At 37.6% G+C, this 24,582-nt stretch overlaps 1 non-coding gene across 1 annotated transcript; it reads right to left on the reverse strand.

Moving 5' to 3' along the window:
* Positions 1 to 24,438: 24,438 nt before the first annotated feature.
* On the reverse strand, positions 24,439 to 24,524 carry TRNAM-CAU (transfer RNA methionine (anticodon CAU)). The gene is given in 2 exon segments: positions 24,439 to 24,474; positions 24,487 to 24,524. It is a non-coding gene; the product is annotated as a tRNA-Met (tRNA).
* Between the last annotated feature and the right edge of the window lie 58 nt (positions 24,525 to 24,582).

Raw genomic sequence — 24,582 nt, forward strand, 5'->3', positions numbered from 1 at the left:
TATTTGCATGACATGCCCAAAAATGGCCATCCAGAAGGTGTGCAGTTCGTCAAGAATTTGGATATGCATTTTATCTTAGGTTATTTCCATAATACAGACCATCCAAATGCTGCATTTAAGAATTTTATGACATTTTTTTTTCCAGCAAAAGGCAATTGCATCGATAGAACAGTCAATGCTAGATAAAACAAGAATTAACTTGTAGTGGGGCTTGTCTGCAACCATGGATCAATTGTCTTTTGCAATTTGTCCTACAAATAGACAATCATAATCTTACATTTTGCATGTATTGAATCCATACTAACGGAAAAGGGTACATTACATGCATCATTTCCAGTATGTTCCTTCCCACATATGTAACTGACTCATTGAAAGTTGACTCTCTGAAAATGTGTCAGCTTCTTGTTTACTTGTTTCCTTTGAATACAATGCTCTGTGATTTATGTTGGAAAGAAAGTGAAGATCATGGACACAAAGTTGTGAGGAGTATCATCAGTCTAGTACAACACCTAATTTAACAGTGCAACATAGTCCTTACTTGGGGGATTGGACGATGACTTGGTCTTGAACGCCTGGTGGCTTCTTAATTATGTCAAGATAGACCGCCACTGATGATGGTATTTCTACTCATGGTACCTAAGTCACAGGGACTCAGCAAAGCAGGTGTCGCACCCGCGTCGACGCGATGCGGGTGTGGCACCCGGTGCGGTCAACACAACCCTGGGTGCGGTCAACTGTTTTTATGAGGTATAGAGGTGGGAGCATGGTGCTTATCTATAGGTATCTCATACTACGGAGGTTGTTTTCTGACAAGGACTTTGGTTAGTACGGAAAGTCTTATAGTATATAAATGTTTAAGTGATTTAGATTGTGTATGGTAAATTTATAGAAACTTGTAGGATGCTATCCTAAACTTTCAAGAAAAGTCATCCATATCCCTTTATATACAAGTCATACTGGAAACTTCATAAAAATGGTTGTATTCTTGTATCTGCAGTCGTATCCATGTGACATAGGTTGTAGGCATTCTGAAAGCTTGTTATGAAAGAAGGTTAAACCTATTTATCTTGATTTCAATGGCCAATTTTATGTGTTATGAGTTGGCTAAATGAATTATCATTCATCAAGAACTTGATTTTTTAGACTGACACTGGACTTTGCTTCCACTGCCTCCTCTGATTGTCAACAGGGGGCTTCGCCCCCTGCCTTGTTTTTGTTCTTGTTCTTGTTGTCATTTCATTTTACTCGATCCTTTTTTGCAATGAGATTTGGCTTATATAACATTGTCATATTTTTTTTTTGTTGCGTAGGAATGGATAAGTTTATAACGAAAAGGTCAATCTTTGATAAATCTTCTGTAACTCGAGAAGGAGAACCAAGTCAGAAAATATGCAAAATAGAAAATGATGAATCAGAGTTACCTGCAGACCCTGCACTTCGTCCTTCTATTTCTAGTTATCATCCTAATATCCAAGATAATGTTCGTAGAGCATATATGATCCGAGGTCCTTGTCAACCTCGAGATTATATGTTTCAACTAAACCATCAAAAATGAAGGTTCATTCCAGCTTGGTATGATGAGTATAAGGATTGGTTGGAGTATAGTACAAGTAAGCATAAAGCATATTGTTTGCAGTGTTATCTTTTCAGGCCAAAAAGCACAGAGAAGATTAGTGTAGAGGCATTCGTATCTGAAGGCTTTGATAACTGGAAAGACAAGAAGCGGTTTGATAAACATGTTGGAAGCTCTGGCAGTTTTCACAATTCAGCACGAATGAAGTGTCAAAATTTGATGCAACAAAAACAACATATTGATTCTATACTTTATCAACAAAGTGTTCGACAGAAAGATGAATATAGACTTCGCCTTTGGGCAACTGTTAATGCAATCAGATACTTGTTAAGTCAAGGATTGGCATTTCGAGGGCATGATGAAGCTGAAGAATCTCTTAATAGAGGAAATTTTATTGAGTTGTTGAAGATATTTGCAAAGATCAATGATGACATAAATAAAGTTGTACTGAAAAGTGCTCCAGAAAATAACAAATTGATATCTCCTGATATACAAAAGGATATTGTCAAGGCTGCTTCTATACAAACCACAAATGCTATTATCATGGAACTTGGAGATACTTTTTTTTCTATTTTACTTGATGATTCTCGTGATGTATCAACTAAAGAACAAATGGCTATTGTTTTACGGTTTGTTAATGAAAAATGTCGAGTGGTTGATCGATTTCTTACTCTTGTGCATGTTCTTGAAACAAGTTCTCTGTCACTCAAACAAGCAGTTGAAGAAGCATTCTGTAAGAATAAATTAAGCATATCAAGTTTGCGTGGACAGGGTTATGATAGAGCAAGTAATATGAGAGAGGAGTTTAATGGATTGAAAAGTCTTATATTACATGAAAATGCATCTGCATATTATATTCATTGTTTTGCACATCAACTTCAATTGGCATTAGTTGGTGTTGCTAAAAAAAATTTATTGCTTGATGTGTTTTTCAATATATTAGGCAGGTTGTCAACTTTTTTCTCCACTTCATGCAAGAGATCTGAGCTTTTTCGAGAAGCAGAATTTATGTGAATTGTTGATGCACTTGCATTGGGTGAACTTGAAACAGGACGAGGATTAAATCAAGAAATAAGTTCCAAACGACCTGGTGATACTCGGTGGGGTTCTCATTACGATGCTTTGGTTAATTTACTTAGTATGTATTCTTCTGTTATTCAAGTGTTAGATTTCATTGCAGAAGATACATATTCAGGAAAAAGTTCAGATGCAATTATTTTATATCATCAGTTGCAAGATTTTGAATTTGTGTTTTGCTTACATTTGATGTCTAAAGTTTTGGGAATAACTGATGATCTTTCACAAGCACTTCAGCGAAAAGATCAAGACATTGTGAATGCTATGAGTTTAGTCACTATATCAAAACAGTGCCTTCAAGGTCTGAGAGACAATGGATGGGACTCTCTCATAAACAAAGTGTTCATATTTTGTAAGAGATTTGATATTCTGATTCCTGATCTAGGGGACTCATATACACCTCAAGGACGACCAAGACGTAAGGTTGAAAAGATCACCACATTGCATCATTATTGTATTGATGTGTTTATGTTATTATTGATTTGCAACTTCAAGAGTTGAATGATCGTTTCACTGAAGCAAATACAGAGCTCCTCCTTTCAATGGTATGCTTGAGTCCAAAGAATTCTTTTTCTGCTTTTGATAAAGATAAGTTGATTCGTCTTGCTGAGCTTTACCCTAAGGACTTTTCTAAAGTAAACATAATTAGACTGGAAAATCAATTGAATATATATATTGCAGACATGCGAAACAGTGATCAGTTTTCAAATTTAAAATCTTTAGCAGAGCTAGCAGAGATGATGGTAGCAACTCAAAAGCACATTGTATTTTCTCATGTCTATCTATTGATTAAGTTGGCATTAACTTTGCCAGTTGCAACAGCAAGTGTTGAAAGAGCATTTTCAGCTATGAACAATATCAAAAGTCGTCTACGTAATAGAATGGGAGATGAATGGATCAATGATGCTTTGGTTACTTACATAGAGAAGGAGACATTTGATACCATCAGTGATGATGCAATTATGAATTGCTTTCAAAATATGAAAAATAGAAAATGCCAATTGTAAAATTTTCATGAATTTAGTTGTTTGTATTTCTTAAGTGAACAATTTTTATTTTAGTTTAAAAGTACAATTTAAGGTTTTATCTTATTATGTTCATAAATTTAGTGGTTTGTGTTTGTAACAATTGTTATTTTAATTCAAAGGCTTATTTAAGTTTTATCTCTCCACGAATGACTGTTCCTCCAGCGAAATTTTTTTGGCTCCGCCACTGGTCCGAATAAATGGATCGTCCTTCAAGACCATAGCATTGTCTCCGAAACCCGAAGTCTGCCCACCCAAGGAAAAACTTCTGGCTCCGCCACTGCTTGAGTCTTCCAGCTTCCTTTCCCCTACTTGGATGTGAGCCGAGGGCCTGTCCCCAATCTCCTGAGTTCCACTCTCTGCAAAGGCAAACCCGAGGAGAAACTCCATCTATTCTACTAGCTCAATGGTAGGTTTGGTAGTTAATTTGGCTACCTACAAATCTAGGAAGAATAGTATGGATATTGTAGTTAAGCAGTAGAGCCGAGAAATTTGGCCCAACTGGGCACGTACCTCCTTGCTACTCCAGGTTGATACTGAAAAAATTCACTGGCTGAACCACACGAATAGCAGGAACACACGCACAAGCAAAGAAACACACGATTTTTAACGTGGTTAGATCAAGGAGATGTACGTCCACGATATTGGTTTTTCCCTCTTTTTTCTATTATCTTCACTCATGAGAGAGGACCAGGCTTTTATTTATAGAGGAGATTTAATGGGGCGTCCCATACAGAAACCCACTTCATGTGATTCAGAACCAGACCTCCTAGTTACATAAAGACTCTTTGCTAATTACAAGTTCTTTAATCACAGAGTCTTCTTGAACCTTCTTTATGGAGTCTTCTTCTTGAACCTTCTTTCTAGTCTTCTTGAATCTTCTTTATTATTCTTGCAGGACTCTTAAGAAGTCTTTCAATGTGGGGTGTGTGGAAGAGTCCAGCTTGTTTTAAACCATTATCTCTAGCATCCCCCTTCAAGCTCAACATCTTACACGTGACATTGAGCTTGAACATGAAATATTGAAATTTGAACACTTGCAACAGCTTTGTCAAAATGTTGGCAATTTGAGTCTGGGAAGATAAATTCTTGACACAAATCTGTTTCTTGGCTACCATTTTATGGACAAAGTGCACATCAATTTCAATATGATTGCTTCGATTATGAAACATAAGATAGGCTATAAGATACGAGGCACTAGCACTGTCTCACCAACTACAGGAGGAGAGACCATATGAATGCAGTGTTGGATCGAATTTCGGATCACACAGTTTCACAATCATAATCATGATATAAAACATGATATAAATCATAATATGCAGCAGAATATCAATCATGATTTTCAGCAAATCGAAATATAAACAGGGAGCAGGCATGTCGGGTTCCACCATATACCAAAATCCAGAAAGCAACATATGAACAAGCAGATGCACAGAACACAATAAACACAAGAGAAGCATGTTAATATTGTGTAAAAGGCTAAGACGTACGAAAGTACTCCCCTTAGAGAAGATTCGCCCCCACATACAGTGCAAAACAGGGTCCAGCGTCCTTCCCCCAGGATACAATAACCTCGACGATCAGAACGGTGCACTCCGATGGATCGTCCTTCGAAAACAACCCCTACGAACCGAAGTTGCAGAAAAACCTCTTTCAGAATAACTCAGGAGAGAGAGAGAGAGAGCAACAGGGAAATGGAAAATCACAGTTCTTCTTTAGAGATTAGTCTGTCTCAAATTTGTTGTAACCCCAGCCCTAACCACGCTTTTATAACCCACGAAAGGTTACAAAGCGTGGAAGGAACCCATTACGGAATCCGAGGAGACGTGACCCGTTAACGGAAATCGAAGAGTCGAGATCCGTTAAAGATATCTGAAGAGTCATAACAGGCACGGACTACGAGGAGTCATGACTCGTTATCATTTCTCATAACCCGTTATAGAATCCAAATATCCACAGAAACTTTAGGCAAAAAGGTACTTTGGTCTTGATTGGATATGGCCCTAAAGGGCTAATTACCCGAACCCGAGCCCGACCCGGCTCGGCTCGGCATGGCGGGTGGGCACACGCACGTGTGTGTGTGTGTGGTAGTCATCCCAACCTCTTGTTCTCAGGAACAAATGTAAGAGTTTACATGCGGCTTATAAAGCCCACAACAAACTCAAACACAATCAATATGGGACTATTCCATGTCATCAAAACCACTTTTCCCAAAACAGCCCACTTTCATATTTGAATTCTTTCTTCCCTTCCTTCTTACACCTAACATTCCCCCACAAATTCAAAGAATGAAATAGGAGGAAACCAAGATGCAAGATAAGACAATCTGCAACAGGACATATCATGCTTTCAGCAATGATACCTTTCGGTTTGAACCACTACCTTAGTTGACTAACTTTACCCCCACAGGAACGAAGTGAACTGAAGTCTTGAACTTAAACCTTAGGTGTAGGAGTGTCTATTAGCAACAACACGATAAAGGTTCTGGTTGTAATCTTTAGGGACGGCGCGTTAAAGGTCATGTGCCTGAATCCTGTTTCATGAGTGACTTCAGGAATAACCCAATTCCTTATATTGCGGTCACACAGTCACACTCACATAGGTGGGCTTCTCTAGAGATGCACTGCTAACATCTCTCCTAGAAGGCTTTGAACCCATTCAGAGTTTTAACTCTTCCTTAACTAGCAGCTAACAACACCTTTCCAGAGTAATCAGGGGAATAGACACAAATATATAGTATCTCATAAATAAGGTGCTATCCAGTTCACCCTACAGCTTGTTATTACCATATTGAACCTACTTTGTGAAATCTCCACTTAGATAGGTTGGGTTGCTACTACAGATGAACTACTGATGGGTTTCAGTCCTATCCCATCTCTGAATTTTAGGACTAAAGACTTATCTAGTCCTTTCGTTAATGGATCAATTGTGTTCTCTTTAGATCCAACATAGTCCACAACAACCACTAACTGAGACACCAGTTCCCTTACAAACTTTATTCTTACTTGGATGTGTCTCCTCTGCTTTTGGTTATATTTTGTGCTTTTAATCTTTGCTATTATTGCCATATTGTCACAATGCACAGATATCACAGGAATTGGTTTGCACATTAAAGGAAGTTCCTCAAGAAGTCCATTTAACCATTCAGTTTCCAATCCTGTGACATCTAAAGCACAGAGTTCAGCCTCAAAAGTAGACCGAGACAAGATGATCTGCTTTACTGATCTTCAGGCGACCGCGCCGCCACCCAAGGTAAATACATACCCTGTCACACCATAACTACCAGAGTTCATGGCTATCCAGCTCGCATCACTATATCCCTCAAGAATTGCAGGGAATCTCTTGTAGTGCAAACTCAAGAAAATAGTTCCTTTCAGGTATCTAAGTACCCTGTCTAATGCCTTCCAATGAGTGCGATTTGGACAACTTGTGTATCTACTTAATTTTGTCACATAAAACAAAATATCCAGTGTCGTGCAATTTGCAAGATACATCAAACTTCCAATAATCTGAGAATACCTCAATTGAGACACAGGAACACCAGTCGTATTCTTATGAAGAGGGATAGAAGGGTCATATGGAGTTGCTACATATCTTCCTTAATTATAGTCAAATTTCTCAAGAACTTTCTCAACAAAGTGATATTGAGAAATGACTATCCCCTCAGTCGAATGAGTCAGCTTTAAGCCTAAGATCACATTTGCAACACCCATATCCTTCATATCAAACTTACTACTAAGAAACGACTTTGTCTCATTTACAATTCTCATATTGGAACCAAACAATAGAATATCATCTACATACAGGCATACAATAATACAACCATCACTTTTAACTTTGCAATAAACACATTTAACAGATTCATTGACAACAAAGCCAAATGATAAAATAATATTATCAAACTTTTCATGCCATTGTTTAGGGGCTTGTTTTAGTCCATATAATGACTTAACAAGTCTACAAACTTTGTTTTCATTATCAGGAGTCATATAACCCTCAGGTTAATCCATATAGATCTCTTCTTTAAGATCGTTATGCAAGAAAGCGGTCTTCACGTCCATTTGATGGACCGAGAGATCATAAATGGAAGCCAGTGCAATAAGCACTCTAATTGTGGTCATCCGGGTAACCGGAGATTAGGTATCAAAATAGTCTATTCCCTCTTTTTATTTGAACCCCTTGGCAACCAGTTTCACCTTATACTTGTCAATGGATCCATCTGGTTTCAACTTCTTCTTAAAGATCCATTTGCACTCAATTGTGGAACTACCACGAGGGAGGTCAACCAGTTTCCAAGTGTCATTAGAGACAATGGAGTCCATTTCACTCTTATGGCTTTTTTCCAATGTCTTGCTTCAGGTGAAGCCATTGCATCTTGGAAAGTAGGAGAATCATCCTCGATAAGGTAAGTGATAAAATCACTTCCCAAATTCTTGGTAATTCGTGGTCTCTTGCTTCTTCTAGGTTCAGCCACTTCCTCAGACTCAATGGGTCTAGGATGGAAACAAGATGGTTTTACCCCCACATCTGTCATCCTTTCCACATGTTCGGGAATGGAACCAGAAGTTGAAGGTATATCTAAAAAAAAAAGATTCTGAGGTACACCAACTTTCATGGGAAATACATCCTCAAAGAATGTAGCTTCTCGAAGCTCAACAATAGAGTTTACATCTATATCAGATATCTTAGACTTAATTACTAAGAACTTATAGGCATAGCTGTTCTCTACATAACCCAAAAAGACAACATCTACTGTTTTAAGACCCAGCTTCTTCCTACTGTGCTCTGGGACAAGTATCTTAGCAAGGCACCCCCACATTTTAAGGTATTTCAAGTTAGATTTCTTATTTCTCCAGAGTTCAAAAGGGCTACTGTCCTTATGCTTCTGAGGAACTCTATTCAGAATATGGCAAGCCGTATTCAGAGCATCCCCCCATATATAGGTAGGTAATCCAGAACTCCCAAGTAGAGTATTTATCATGTCAGTTAGGGTTCTATTCTTCATTTCTGCAATCCCATTAGATTGAGGAGAATATGGAGCAGTAAACTCATAAATTATGCCAACAGATTTGCAATATTCATCAAGTTTATTATAGGTATATTCTCCCCCTCTATTAGACCTCAATCTTTTAAGTTTTCTACCAGTTTGTGTTTCTGCTTCATTCTTAAAAATAAGAAACTTATCAAAAGATTCATCTTTTGATTTTAGCCGATACACATAACAGTATTTAGTGTCATCATCTATAAAAGTGATAAAATACTTTTTATGATTTCTGGTTAACACTCCATTAAACTCATAGATATCTGTGTGCACTAGATCCAATATTTCAGAATCTTTAATAATCGTATGGAATGGTTTCCTACATTGTTTTGCTTGCACACAAATTTCATATTTCTTAGTTTTATCAATGGAATGCTCAAGAATCATTTTCAAGTTCATCATGCGTTTCACAAAATTGAAATTCACTTGACCTAATCTATTATGCCATAAATCAGATAATTCTATGTTATATGCAACATTAGACAATGAATCAAAAGAAACATCATTTTCTAATTTATCACTGCAAACATGTTCAACACGAAGTTTAAACAAACCATCATCTAAATACCCCTTGCCAATAAATGTTCGAGAATGTAAAATAACAACTTTATTACATTTAAAGTTAAATTCATAACCCTTTCTAACAAGACATGAATCACTTAGAATGTTCCTTCTAACTACAGGCACATGGTGCACTCTGTGTAAAGATAGAACTCGTCTTGAAAGAAACTTCAGATCCATGTGTCTAATACCTAACACCTTTGTAACTGTTGAATTGCCCATAGTCACTGATCTGCCTGCAACAGCCTGGTATGAGACAAAGACAGACTTATCAGCACAAACGTGCACATTAGCCCCAGTGTCAACCAGCCACTCTATTGGCTCATAAACGTGATAGATTTGTGGGTTAACAAAAATATACCCAGTACTGGACCCAAGGACTTCAGTCACCATGTTGACTTGAGGTGTTTCATCTGTGGTCCCATGAGCTTTGGCCTTCTTGGAAGGACATTCCTTAGCCCAATGCCCAACCTGCCCACAGTTCCAGCACGGTTTGTTTTTTGCCTTTTCTGGATTTTAGCCTTAGGTTTAAACTGGTTTTTCATTGCAGATTTCAGTTTTTGTCCCTTGCCCTTAAAAGATTTGGTCATCATGTTCACCTTAGGCTGTTCAGTTGGCATCATGACCTGTTTCTGGCTCCTATGCTCTTCTTCAATGATGATGGCTATCATAAGATCATCCAGAGAAATCTTCCCTCTATGGTGCTTGAGAGACATACCAAAGTCTACCCAAGACTTAGGAAATTTCTTCACGATGGTCATAACTTGAAACTTCTCAGGAAGTTTCATATCAGCCTCAGCCAAACTATGGAGCAACAACAGAAACTCGTGTGCCTTCTCAGTGACCGACTTGCCCTCAACCATCTGATATTTCAGGAACTTGGCAACCGAGTATTTTTCAAGACCTTGGTCTTTGGTATTATATTTTTTGTCAAATTATTCCCATAGGCCCTTAATAGTGGTAGACGAGGAACAGTACACATCAAACAACGTGTTGGACAGAGCCAACAATATGCAACCACGACATATACTGTCTTTTTCTTTTCACTCTATAGCCGCAGTGACCGCAGCAGGGTCAGGGTCAGTATCAGAAATCGAAGGGCAGTCGAGTTCCAAAACAGACAACAGCCCTATCGTAGTGAACCAAATTTTCATGCGTTGCTGCCAACGCTTGAAATTCTGACCGGCAAACTTTTTCGGCATCCCAGACATGTCCGATTTTGGTATAAAAGCAGAAGAGGTCGACATGCTTAGAATCTTCTCTAAGACTGTTGGATCAAATTTTGGATCACACAATTTCACAATCATAATCATGATATAAAACATGATATAAATCATAATATGCAGCAGAATACCAATCATGATTTTCAGCAAATCGAAACATAAATAGGGAGCAGGCATGTCGGGTTTCACCATATACCAAAATCCAGAAAGCAACATATGAACAAGCAGATGCACAAAACACAATAAACACAAGAGAAGCATTTTAATACTGTGTAAAAGGATAAGGCATACGAAAGTACTCTCCTTAGAGAAGATTCGCCCCCACATACAGTGCAAAACTGGGTCTGGTGTCCTTCCCCCAGGATACAATAGCCTCGACGATCAGAACGGTGCACTCCGATGGATCGTCCTTCGAAAACAACCTCTACGAACCGAAGTTGCAAAAAAAACCCTTTTAGAATAACTCAGAAGAGAGAGAGAGCAACAAAGAAATGGAAAATCACAGCTCTTCTTCAGAGATTAGTCCATCTTAGATCTGTTGTAACCCCAGCCCTAACCACGCTTTTATAACCCACGAAAGGTTACAAAGCATGGAAGGAACCCATTACAGAATCCGAGGAGACGTGACCCGTTAACAGAAATCGAAAAGTCAAGATCCGTTAAAGGAATCTGAAGAGTCATAATAGGCACGGACTACGAGAAGTCATGACCAGTTATCATTTCTCATAACCCGTTAAAGAATCCAAATATGCACAAAAACTTTGGGCAAAAAGGTACCATGGTCTTGATTGGATATGGCCCTAAAGGGCCAATTACCCGAACCCGAGCTCAGCTTGGCTCGGCTCGGCACGGCACGGCAGGCGAGCACGCGCGCGTGTGTGTGTGTGTGTGGTAGTCATCCCAACCTCTTGTTCTCAGGAACAAATGCAAGAGTTTACATGTGGCTTATAAAGCCCACAACAAACTCAAACACAATCAATATGAGACTATTCCACGTCATCAAAACCACTTTTCCCAAAACAACCCAGTTTCATATTTGAATTCTCTCTTCCCTTCCTTCTTACACCTAACATGCACAACTCACGAAGAAGATACTGAACCCATGTTATTTCTACAACAACATTGGCGACAGCTCTATACTCTGCTTTTGTGCTAGAGCGAGAGATAGTGTTTATTTTTTAGAACTCCAGGACACAAGATTTGGTCCTAAATAAACTGCATAACTTAAAGTAGACTTGCGATCATCTGGATAGTTTGTCGATCAACATTAGAATAAATCAAAATACCAAGGGCTTTGGACAGTTTCAGTAACAAACCATATTAAATAGTAAACTTCAAGTATCTTGGGATACGTTTAACAACTGCCCAGTGTTCAACAGTTGAAAGATGCATAAACTGGCGAACTTTGTTCATACTAAATGAAATTTTTGGCTGCATCAAAGTAACATATTACAGTGCCTCGATAATACTCCTATAAAGAGTAGGATCATCAAACTCAACACCATTGTTAACAGTGAGTTTGAGAGAAGCATACATAGGCATGGAAATTGGTTTTGCTTCTTGTGAAGGTCCAAAATATATTTCTTATGTAACACTCTGTTGGGTATATGTTATCCATATACCAAGAAAATAGTGTAGCTCGCCAAGATCCTTAAGAGCAAATTGTTTTTCAATAGAGAAAATCAAATCATGAATAAAAGATGAATAGTTGTCAAAAACCAATATATCATCAACTTATACCAAGATAAAGCACTACAAGAAAAATTGCCATTAGCGACAGAAGTTTGCGATGGATTTTTTTCATTGCAACTTTGCGACAGATTAACGAGAGAAATAAATTCATCGCTAAAATCTATAATATTTACTAAAATAGCGACAGAAAAACTTCTGTTGCCAAATTCGTCGCTAATTAGCGATGGCTTAGTGATGTCAGGTTTTTGTCGCAATACCCATGGTATTTAGCGACGGATTTGGCGACAGAGGTTTTTTCGTTGCTACGTAGCGACGACGTTAGCGACAGAAATATTTCATCGCTAACTGGTCATGTAAATTTGTGACGGAGTTGCGATGGAAGTAGGCCATCGTCAAATCCGTCGCTAAGTTTCCCATAAATCCTTAATCAGAACCCTTCTTTCTCTTTCTTGTCTCGTCTCTCCCGCCTGATGCACTCCCCCGGCCACCGCCCTCTCCCGCCCGCCGCCCGTCACTCCCTGGTTTGCCGCTCGTCCCTCCCCCGGCCCATCACCCCCCATTCTGTCGCTCGTCCCTCCCCTGACCCATCTCCCCCATTTCCACCGCTCATCGTCGCCCGACCCATCGTCCCCCGTTTCGCCGCTCGTCGCCCGCCGCCCGACGTCTCCCAGGTAAGTGGGTCATTTTTTTTTCAGCAGGGGGTCGCCCCCCCTGCCTCGTTCTTTTTTCCCAACAAGGGGGGCGCCTACCTCATTTTTTTTCGGCAGGGGGTCGCCCCCTGCCTTTTTTTTTTGGCAGGGGGGGGGGGGCGCCCCCCTGCCTCATTTTTTTTTTTGGCAAGGGGTAGCCCCCCCCCCGCTGCCTCATTTTTTTATTCGGGAAGGGGGTCGCCCCCTGCCTCATTTTGTTTTTTCAGCAGTGGGGGGCGACCCCCTGTCTCGTTTTTTTTTTTCGGCAGAGGGTCGCCCCCTGCCTCTTTTTTTTTCGGCACGGAGAGGGGGGGAGGAGGGTGGGAGGGGTTGCCCCTCCTGCCTCTTTTTTTTGGCAGGGGGGGCGACGGGCTGAGGGGCAATGTGTGACAAGTGGGCTGAGGATGCATTTCGAAACCGCTCAGCGAAGGCTGCACAAAATCAAGCGAAAATGCCTGAAGCCCATCTACACACAGGTGGATGTATGACTTTTGAGAGACACCTGGACAAAATGGTAACTCATCAATATATAAACAAATCAATTTTATAAGTATTGTTGCAAACCTGTTAACTAAATCTTTTATCATTTCACTTCGTAGGAAGCAGAAAAAGGAGGCATTATGCCATACAAGGATGTGTTTGTTCAAACACATAAATGTAAGACCACAGGAGAGTTCGTATCGGAGAAGGCGAGAACGACAACAGTATGTATTTATTGTATTAATAATCATTGTAATATACAAGTTATCATAAACATTGTAATTCTTAATTATTAATTCATATTGTAAACATTATTTTGTAGGAGTCATATGAGCAACAGATGGTAGAGCGATATGGCGATGACTCTACTCAGCATCCATCATTTGATCCTGCAGCATGAGTGACTGCAGCAGGTGAACCCAAAAAGGGTCGTGTGTTCGAGTTTGGGAGTAGTATGAAGACCTCACCAGTCGTTGCTTCCTTCAGTCATGGCTCAGAGACTTCTCTCGTCAACATCAGCTCCAAGCATCTGACTGATTCTTGGGATGATGTATGCTAGATCGTTAAGGACACAATGCGTGACTACTTTCATGAAACAATTATTGACGTTCTCTGGAATGAGTTCAACAGTTTTTTGCATAACAGAAGAGCTTTGTTTGTAGGTGCCTCTTAGGTATGAAAGTTTCATGTGATGTATTGCATGTCGTTAGATTTCATATAACTTTGATTGCCTTAACTTAGGTGCATTATATATAATTTATTTCAGTATATTTTGTTTATTAATACTGACCTTATATATAATATTTTAGTATAATATTTTTACTGCCTTAGAACACATATGAGCATGATAGAATCACATATACAGTTTTTTTACTGCCTTTGAACATATATGAACATGATAGAATCACATATACATTTTTTTTACTGCCTTAGAACACATATGAGCATGGTAGAATCACATATACAGTTTTTTGACTGCCTTAGAGCACATATGAGCATGGTAGAATCACATATACAGTTTTTTTTACTGCCTTAGAGCACATGAGCATGATATAATCACATATACAGTTCTTTGTCTGCCTTAGAACACATATGAGCATGATAGAATCACATATACAGTTTTTTGCCTGCCTTAGAGCACATATGGGCATGATAGAATCACATATACAGTTTTTTTTACTATCTTAGAACACATATGAGCATGATATAATCACATACACAGTTTTTTGCCTGCCTTAGAACACATATGAGCATGATAGAATCACATATACAGTTTTTTGACTGCCTTAGAGCACATATGAGCATGATAGAATCACATATACAGTTTTTTTGACTGCCTTAGAACACATATGAGCATGATATAATCACATATACAGTTTTTTGACTGCCTTAGAACACATATGAGCATGATAGAATCACATATAAAGTTTTTTTGACTGCCTTAGAACACATATGAGCATGATAGAATCACATATAAAGTTTTTTTGACTGCCTTAGAACACATATGAGCATGATATAATCACATATAGAGTTTTTTGCCTGCCTTAGAACACATATAAGCATGATAGAATCACATATACAATTTTTTGACTTCCTTAGAGCACATATGAGGATGGTAGAATCACATATACAGTTTTTTTGACTACCTTAGAACACATATGACCATGATATAATCACATATACAGTTTTTTGCCTGCCTTAGAACACATATGAGCATGATAGAATCACATATAAAGTTTTTTGACTACCTTAGAGCACATATGAGCATGATAGAATCACATATATAGTTTTTTTGACTGCCTTAGAACACATATGAGCATGATATAATCACATATATAATTTTTTGTCTGCCTTAGAACACATATGAGCATGATAGAATCACATATAAAGTTTTTTTACTACCTTAGAACACATATGAGTATGGTAGAATCACATATATAATTTTTTTACTGCCTTAGAGCACATATAAGCATGGTAGAATCACATATAAAGTTTTTTTACTGCCTTTAGAACACATATGAGCATGATTGAATTAAATATAAAGTTTTTTAACTGCCTTAGAACACATATGAGCATGATATAATCACATATACAGTTTTTTGCCTGCCTTATAACACATATGAGCATGATAGAACCACATATACAGTTTTTTTACTGCCTTAGAGCACATATATATAAGTACGATAGAATCACAAAAACAGTTTTTTTACTGCCTTTAGAACACATATGAGCATGATTGAATCACATATAAAGTTTTTTTACTGCCTTAGAACACATATGAGCATGATTGAATCACATATACATTTTTTTATTGCCTTAGAACACATATGAGCATGATAGAATCACATATACAGTTTTTTACTGCCTTAGAACACATATGAGCATGATAGAATCACATATAGAGTATAATTTATTTCAGTATATTTTGTTTATCAATATTGACCTTTCTTTTCTCATGTAGGTTGCTGGCGATAATCAGCGTAGTGGAGCTGAAGAGACAGATCAAGGCAATAAACAAGAGGATGCACAAAATCTTGGCGATGATTAGATTCATGTGTTGAATTTGTTCTACCTTCTTTTTGTTTCAAAAATGTAAATGTTGAATTGTAAATAATTAGAACTTGCGAATTTTACAGTGGATCGATTAATTGGTTTAGTTTCCTTTTATATGTATTTTGATGTGTACTTTGTTTTTTATTCACACAAAATATAAATTATGCAGGAAATATAAATTGTATCACGATAAATTTTTTCTCGGTATTTAATTTTTAAATATATTTTTTTATTTTTTTTTCCTTGTTTGTAATAGATTAGCGATAGATATATCCATTGCTAATTACTATTAGCATTGAATGTAGTGACGGATTAGCGACGACTATAAATCCGTTGCAACACCAAAATCGCCGTATAGTAACGACGACCTTGCGACGGATGTTGGCATTCGTTATTTCGTCACAACTTAGCGACGAAACTGGCGATAGATACATTCAGTCGCTACTTAGAGACGGAATGGGTGACAGATATATTTTTTCGTTAATTAGCGTCGAAAAATTCTTGATGGAAGCTATCCGACGCTAATCCATCGCTAAGCTGTCTAGCGACGGATTAACGTCAGATTAGCGATGGATTTAGGTCGTCTCTAATCCACAGGTTTCTTGTAGTGAAGCTTTTCCACTGACAAACCTTTGTTTAATGAGAGCATTACTCAACTCTTAGAACCATGCCCTAGGAGCTTGTTTTAGCCCGTATAGCATTTTCTTAAGTTTATAGACATGCCCAGGAGATTATATATTTTTAAAACCCGATGGTTGGACCATATATACCTCATCTTCCAATATTCTATTTAGGAACACAGTATTCACATCCAGTGGTCTTGCCTCCCAGCTCACACTGAGAGCAATAGATAACATAATATTAATAGTAGTTGGCTTCATAACTAGACTAAAGGTTTTAGAGAAGTCAATACCTTCTTTTTGGTGAAAATTCTTAGCTACCAGACGAACTTTGTACTACTCAAGGGTTTTATCAGCTCTTCTTTTGACCTTATAGACCCACTTGCATCCTATAAGGTTACATGTTTCACTCGGAGGAACAAGTTTCCAAGTTTTATTTCTAATGAGAGCAACATAATTTTCTTGCATAGCATATTGCTACTTAGGGTCTTTTACAACATGTTTGGAACTAGAAGGTTCTTGATTATAAGAAAACTCACTCACCAAGGCTAGGGGAAGAGAATATTTTGGGACATGATAAGCCTTAATTCCAAGTGTTCCATCTTGAGCACGTGTCACCATGTGATGAGTTTGTTGAGGAGTTGTGGTAGGAACGATTTCAAGGTTTTGTTCAGGGACAAGAGATGAATCATACACATATTCAACATTAGGTATACTAAGGACAAACTCTTGGATGACTTCTTCTTTTGTATTGTTATAAGTCATAGGATTGAGATGAGGACTAGTCATTGGTATAATGGACTATGGATTCACTGGAATACAAATTTGAGAACTGGGTTGATTGGATAACTTTTCATTTTCTCAAGTTTTATCCAATGAAAACTTAGCTTCATTAAAGCTAACATCTTTGGATATAATAACTTTATGAGATTAGGGTTCAAAACAGAATACCCATGATGACTATTGTTGTATCTCAGTAACACATGAGTCTTTGACCTAAAATCATGTTTTTTTTAGTAAGGCTTCATATTAGGATAAAATATGTTTCTTTTTAAACAGGACCTCAAGGGCACACTTACATTTTAGGTTTGGAGTAGGGAGTCCATTATTGAGATACACAACAATAGAGATAGGTTTAGGTCCATAATTTTTGAGGGACACTAGCATGTGCCATAAAAGTTAGGGCTCTATTGTAATACCCATAATTTTTCAGTAATTATTTTAATAAATAAAGAAGAATTTTTATGTCTTATTATAGATTTTTAGGTATTCAAATGGGCATTGAGATTAAAATTGATTATGTTTATTAACTCATAAATTAATCTTAAGTGAGTTTTAATTTTAACTAACACTTAAAATAAAATTCAAATTTAACTTAGGGCTAATTTCATGTAAATTAAAATTTAAAGGAAATTTGAATTTGAATTTAGATTTGGAATTAAGTGAATTCAGATATGGTATGTAGAGTTGGATCCAAATTATGGTTGAAAACCATTTGGATGTGGCTTTGGTAAAAAATCCAAGATTTGAAATAAATCTAGAATTCAAATTAGAAATTTAATAAATAAAATAAAAAACTTAATTAATTAGTTAAGCTAATCCAAGAGGGTGGGATGCCCCCTAGGCAGGCCCACATGTTTCTTTCAAAAACTTAAAAACCATTTTTTTGTGAAATCTCATAAGAAGGGATAAAAATAGAAAGAAGGAAAAAAATTGTTTGGGAAAAAAGGAGGATTGAGGAAGAGTTTTGAAAATACAAGGAGAAATAAGAGGGGACATACAACCCTCTCTCTCTGTCTCTCTTTTTTGTTTCTAATATCAACACTCTCTCTCTTCTCAAATTTTATTCTTTTATTTTCTTCTTCTTGGTGGAGGTTGATCCATCAGTCATTAGAGTGTCAGCCAAAGCTTGGAGGTGTTCTTTCGAATCCAAGATGGGAGACAAAGGATTTTGCTGACTCAAAAACTCGAACGATGTAGGTACATCAATCATATAGATATTGATTGATCCAAATGTATGAGGTATGTGTAGGATCAATTTTCAGATCTGAACCAATAGGGATCAGACCTGGAAACACTTTTTTTAAAAATGATTCACTCTGAAAAATCATTTTTGGTGAATCCATGTGACCACAAGATCATTGAAAAAAATGGGTTTGCAAAACTAGACTTATTTTGGCTTCTAAAACAAAAATCGATTAGAGGAGGCTTAGATTTTATTTATTTTATTAGAACTTGATTAATTTCAGCATGTTTAATGTTGATTATTAGATTAGAATGATGCAATATAAGTCCTAAAATTTTAGAATTTGAATATGCCTAGATCTATGATCAATTATGTAAAATTGTTTTGTAGAAAGGATTAGGCAAAATCGATGTAGGAGTTTGATGTTTTATGATTATGTTAGATTAATATGAGCATGATCCGTTAATTTAATTCATGTTAGTATGATTAATCATCATATTAGTACATATGTAAATCATGATTTAATGTATTGATTATGTTCCATGTGGTTAATGAAAAGAGGCAAATTTGTATGAATAACTACATAAATGAAATATGATTTTGGATGATGGATGCTAATGTTTTAATGTTGTTCAGCACAAACATGCTTAAATATGTGTTGTAAGGTGTTGTAAATATGCTTAGAACATTGATAATCATGATTGATCATGTTTTAATATCAACCTTAATCTTGCTTAATGAATGCCTTAAGAGTTTGAAATCTCTGATATGCTGTTCTCATTTTTTACTTGATTAGTTTCAGAAAAAAATCTATATCTTTGGGAGCACTTGAAATTAATGAGTGTAATGTTAAATAACACATAATGACCCATTCAAACCTAGGACCATCTTGGAGTGGGTGGTGATACATTCGATCAATCGACCATTGTTGCTTTGTAGAGCTAGGCGTCTTTGTTGTTTTCCGGTCATCAGTCGTAGGGGGTGGATTACTGTATGACCTATATGCTATGTACCAAATCTATGCAGAGTAGGAATCGATTTTGTATGAACCAATGTAAGTTCTTTCAGTCATAGGTCACTCTAGTGAAAACTCTGAAGGGAGTTGACAGATTCTTCTAATCAATGAGACTAATAAATTACATGGCATAATAGACACTTCATTGGATTGGTTGAATCGGGGTTAAGAATTCTGAGTATGTACCCTTCAGGGCTAGAAAAGATAAACAAAATATTAAGTATGGAATCACTAGCACTAATTCAGTCTATGTATGATTGTAGGGTTTAAAATGAATTGTTCGTTTACTTTGGATTTATTAATTATAGAATAATTATTCTAAAATTTGACTGCAAGTATGATTGATTGTAAAAATGTAAATTATGTTTATCCTAATATATTGTGTTGCATGATTTAGTCATTTATCTAAAAATGTGTTGATGCTTATATGTTGTATTTGGATTATATTTGTGTTTGTGTTTTGGTGTAACTTACTATAGCTATGGATTAATATCCCCGACTTTAACACTTTTCAAATAATGCATAAGCTGGTGTGATGGCGGGTTGCTCGACGACGTCAGATGGATCATCATCATTCTTTTTTTCTTTGGAATCTAGCTTTTTTTTGAAATATTTTTTATTAAGTTGAATTTAGATAAGATTTGTAAACTCTGAATTTAATTGAGTATTGATTTTCATTAATTCCTTTAATTAAGTTTTTTAAACCCAATAGTAGATGCAGTTGTGTTATTGTAACCCACCCAAAGTTGCATCAATTTTCAATTATACTATTCTGCTGTGTTTAAAAGAAAATTCTTCAAAATTTCTAATAAAATTTTGGGGGGTTACATATATCTACAACATGTTTGTGTTTTCTCTCAGAAACACCATTTTGTTCCTGCATGTGAGGGCAAGACACATGATGCCTAGTGCCATACTCCTTTAGGAAAGAGTCAATGACTCTATACTCAGCACCACAGTATGAAGATATTTAATCTTTTTCAGTTAAATTTTCAATAAAAAACTTTGAATCTTTAAAAAATATTGGCAACATCAAACTTATATTCATCAAATAAGGCCAAGAATATTCAAAGAAGGCATCAACAAAAATAATATACTACTTATATCCATTTTCACTTTAAACAAGAGTTAGACCCCAAACATCTGGAAAGACTATATGCAATGGTTTAAGATTATCATAAGAAATACGAGCAAAAAGGTAACTTATTACCCATCTGGCATGCAAAACTAACACAAACATCTATATTAAAATAAGGTAAATCAAATCCTTAAATCTTTCTAGGCAACTTTTGATCTAGCATGTCCAGGCCTATTATGTTAAATATCAAAAGCAACTTTTGCTCCTACATACGCACTTTAATTATCAATACAACTAAAAGAAACTATAAAGTAAAGACCATCATTTGTTTTTCCTTGATCACAAAAACTCTAACCAAATAACTAACTATGGAGTCCATTGGGGGGGGGGGCATCCCACCCTCTCTAAAACCCTATATTGATTAATTAATTAGAGATCATCTTTATGAGGTCTCTAAAAAAAAAAAGTGGGCCCCACCTAGATGGCTCCTCACTAGGGTCCAATTCAAATAATTTGAATCCAAAAACCCTGGACTGTCCAAACCAGTTGGATTAAATCTAGGTACCAAACATTAATTTCAGATCTAATACTTAAATTAAAGTCCATATCGATAAACGAAATCCAAATCACTGTTGGATCCAAATACTAAGATTTGGATATGAAAATAACTCATCCATAAAATCCATTGGCCACCCCTAAACTCATGTGGGCTACCACGTAGGCATATGGCACCCCATCGGGCTGGGTGTGACTCTCTGGGTATCATAAGGAACCTGATTTGAATAAAAAACATAGCTCAGTCAGTTTTAAAGAACAAAATTTTGAACCTTATCCAAGTTGGAAAACCCAAAATGGAGGTCAGTCAATTTTAAAAATTGCATTTTCTGAATCAACCCATAACCAAAATCACCAGATCTAATCTCCTATAAGATCTACAACTCGTAACGGACCTAACTAAAGTCCTAGTTCAATTTAAACTCTCGAATTCTGCCTGAATTTAACCTGATTTTAAATTAAATTTCACTCAAATTTAAAAGTTTAAATAAATTAAATTTGTAGGTGTTACATCTAAACCTAACTCGGTTTGGGTTCAAACTCAATTGAATTCTCAAAAATCTATAATGGATCTGATTGCTAACAAGTGCGGATCTATATACAGTTTGGTGTAACTAGACTGGACCAAACTGTCCCAATTGAGTTCAGTTCTGTCTTAGTTAGTGTTGGACTAATTCAATTATATCACATTCAGAAATAAACTGAACTAGATCCAGTTCATTTTTAAACTAGATCCATATCCAGTTTTGATATGGATCTAGCACTGCCAGACTGGATCAAGACTCAGTTCTAATCTAGATTCAAAATGGATCCATTCAACTATGGACTAGATTTAGATCTAGTTATATATTGGATTCAGAACTAATCCAAATAATCTTGAATTGGATCCAGATCTAGTTCTGATCTGGATTCAGGATTGATCCATCCAGCTCCATACTAGATGTCGACCCAGTTATATCTGGATCTGGTTCTACTTTGATTAGTCTAGGTCAACTGGATCGAACTGAACCTAGACCTGGTCTAGACCAGTTTAATCCAAACCCAAACAGAGAACGGAGACCCTATCAGACCCGACTCGATCCAGTTTGGTCAAAGTTGGTTCGATCGACCGAGTCAAGTTTGAGACTCGTTGACCAAACTAGGTTTGGACTAACCCAAACCGAGCCAGTCTTGGTTAGACCTTACCCAATCGGGGTTCACACCCAAACCTATTCGGTTGACTGAGATACCTTTTTTTTCTTGGTTTCATCTAGGTTACACCCAGACCGACCTAAGACACGACTCGGTCTAGTTTACCCCTTCTGCCGACTTCTGGGTTGGGGGTTAAGGTGAAAGGGGCACAACCCCTTCCTGACCTCTCTCTCTCTCTCTCTCTCTCTCTCTCTCTCTCTCTCTCTCTCTCTCTCTCTCTCTCTCTCTCTCTCTCTCTCTCTCTCTCTGCAACGATGCAGGCAACCATGGTTGCCGGCCTCCAAAGAAAAACCAAGAAAGAAGGAGAACGGGAAAAGGCATTGCCCAAACCGATGGCAGCTCCTCCGGTCGGCGATGCTCCAGTAACTCTCGTCCTACTCTCTTTGTCACTCTCAAACTCTTTGTTGATTCTCTCTTTTGGTGGGCAATGAAATTCACCGTGAAGCCCCCTCACTATGGATGAGGATAAGCCTCACCTTCCCACTCGACAATTAGGGATGGCAGTGGGGCGGGGCGGGGGACAAGGTCTCCACCCCCGCCCCGCCTCAAGATTTTATCCTCCACCCCCGCCCCGCCTCCCTGGCGGGGATGAATTTTATCCTCCACCCCCGCCTTCATCCTCGTTTCATGTCCTCCATCCCCGGTTCAAACGGGGATGAGGCGGAGCGGGGCGGGGATATTGCGGGAAAAAGTGGTCGGGGCGGGGATCGTGGCGGGGACGGGGCGGGACGGGGAAAAGTGCACGTCCATCCCCGCCTCCACCCCCGAACGGGGATAGATTTTAACCTTCGTCCCCGCCTCCATCCCCTGTCCAAACGGGGCGAGGCGGGGCGGGGCCCCGCTTTCCCCCGGTCCACTGCCATCCCTATCGACAATCGTGTACCAACAGGGGCTCTGCACTGTATGTGCAAGTCTCCTTGTGGTGAGACGTTGCAGGTTCACCTAGTGGTACGTTGAATAATAACGGGTGGGGTCTGCCTAACCCCAGCTTGCCTTTCAAAATAGAAAAAAATCTTTTATTCGTGTGCTACAACATTGCACATCCCTAACCATTGACAGTTTCTAGCTAGCCACCTTTCTCGTTATATATATATATATATATATATATATATATATATATATATATATATATATATATATATATATATAGAGAGAGAGAGAGAGAGAGAGAGAGATTGGTTTTTTAATATTTTTGCAAACACGTCTTAGATTTGAACTTTTGTAGTTTCCATTTAATAAGCAAACTGGTTGCAGTGATTCGAACCATAGCCACAAATCCCAGTTTCGAGATTTTCTCGGCAAGAGATAATCTTGGGATATTTAAAAAATTATTCTTCTCAGGAAAATGTTGGTACCTCTAAATTGTAAAAATATAAGGAGAAAACATGAAAACTAAAAAAATGGCAATATTGTGTTAATATCGCAATAAAATAATGCTAATAAATATTTTGAAAAATTGGCTTTTGAAAATTTCACAATAGAGACAATATTTTCAAAATATGGCAGATATTTGTTACTATGATTCGAACTGGTGATAAAGTTTTATTGCTTTGTACTGTTGAAACTATCTGCCTCTAGCTGGTGTAGAACAAAAGCCTGACGTTGTTTTCCAGGTAAGGTGGGGTGGTAGTGGACGGGGTGCAAAACGGGTCAGATTCGGGGTGGATCCTTTCAGATCCGAATCTGAAATGTAAACAATGGATCCAAATCTGAATCAGATCCGAGAAGGTTAGATTGAATAAAATCCAGAATGGGAAAAACTAGAACAAAACAAGCTTTTTACATGTAAAAAATAAAATTGGGCTGGATTTTGATTCAGATCAACTCTAGATCTGACTTAAAATGCTGATCCGAATCCAAAAGTGATTCGATTGAACACATCCGAATCCACAATCAGATTTTATTTAAAGGATCCATATCTGAAAAAATATGTCAAATTCAGATTGGATATCTGACCCGTTTGCAGACCTAAGTGGACCCCACCCAAGGTTTACCGTGAAGACAAGTGATTCGGTTATCGGCGAAGGACCGAGTCCACACATGAAGGCCGTTGGCACAAAAAGGGTCGGAGCCCCTTAAATAGCAGAGAAAAAGATGTTTGGGGTGAGAGAGGATCGAACTCTCGACCTCAGGATCACTCGCTTAGCTATGAGACCTACGCGCTAACCAACTGCGCCACCACCCCCATATTGTTGTGACGTGAAGAACTATAATATTTTAGTAAAATTTTAATTTTGTGATTC

Source organism: Nuphar pumila, chromosome 3 (assembly GCF_984573655.1).
Source record: "Nuphar pumila chromosome 3, dmNupPumi1.hap1.1, whole genome shotgun sequence".
Lineage (NCBI taxonomy): Eukaryota > Viridiplantae > Streptophyta > Magnoliopsida > Nymphaeales > Nymphaeaceae > Nuphar > Nuphar pumila.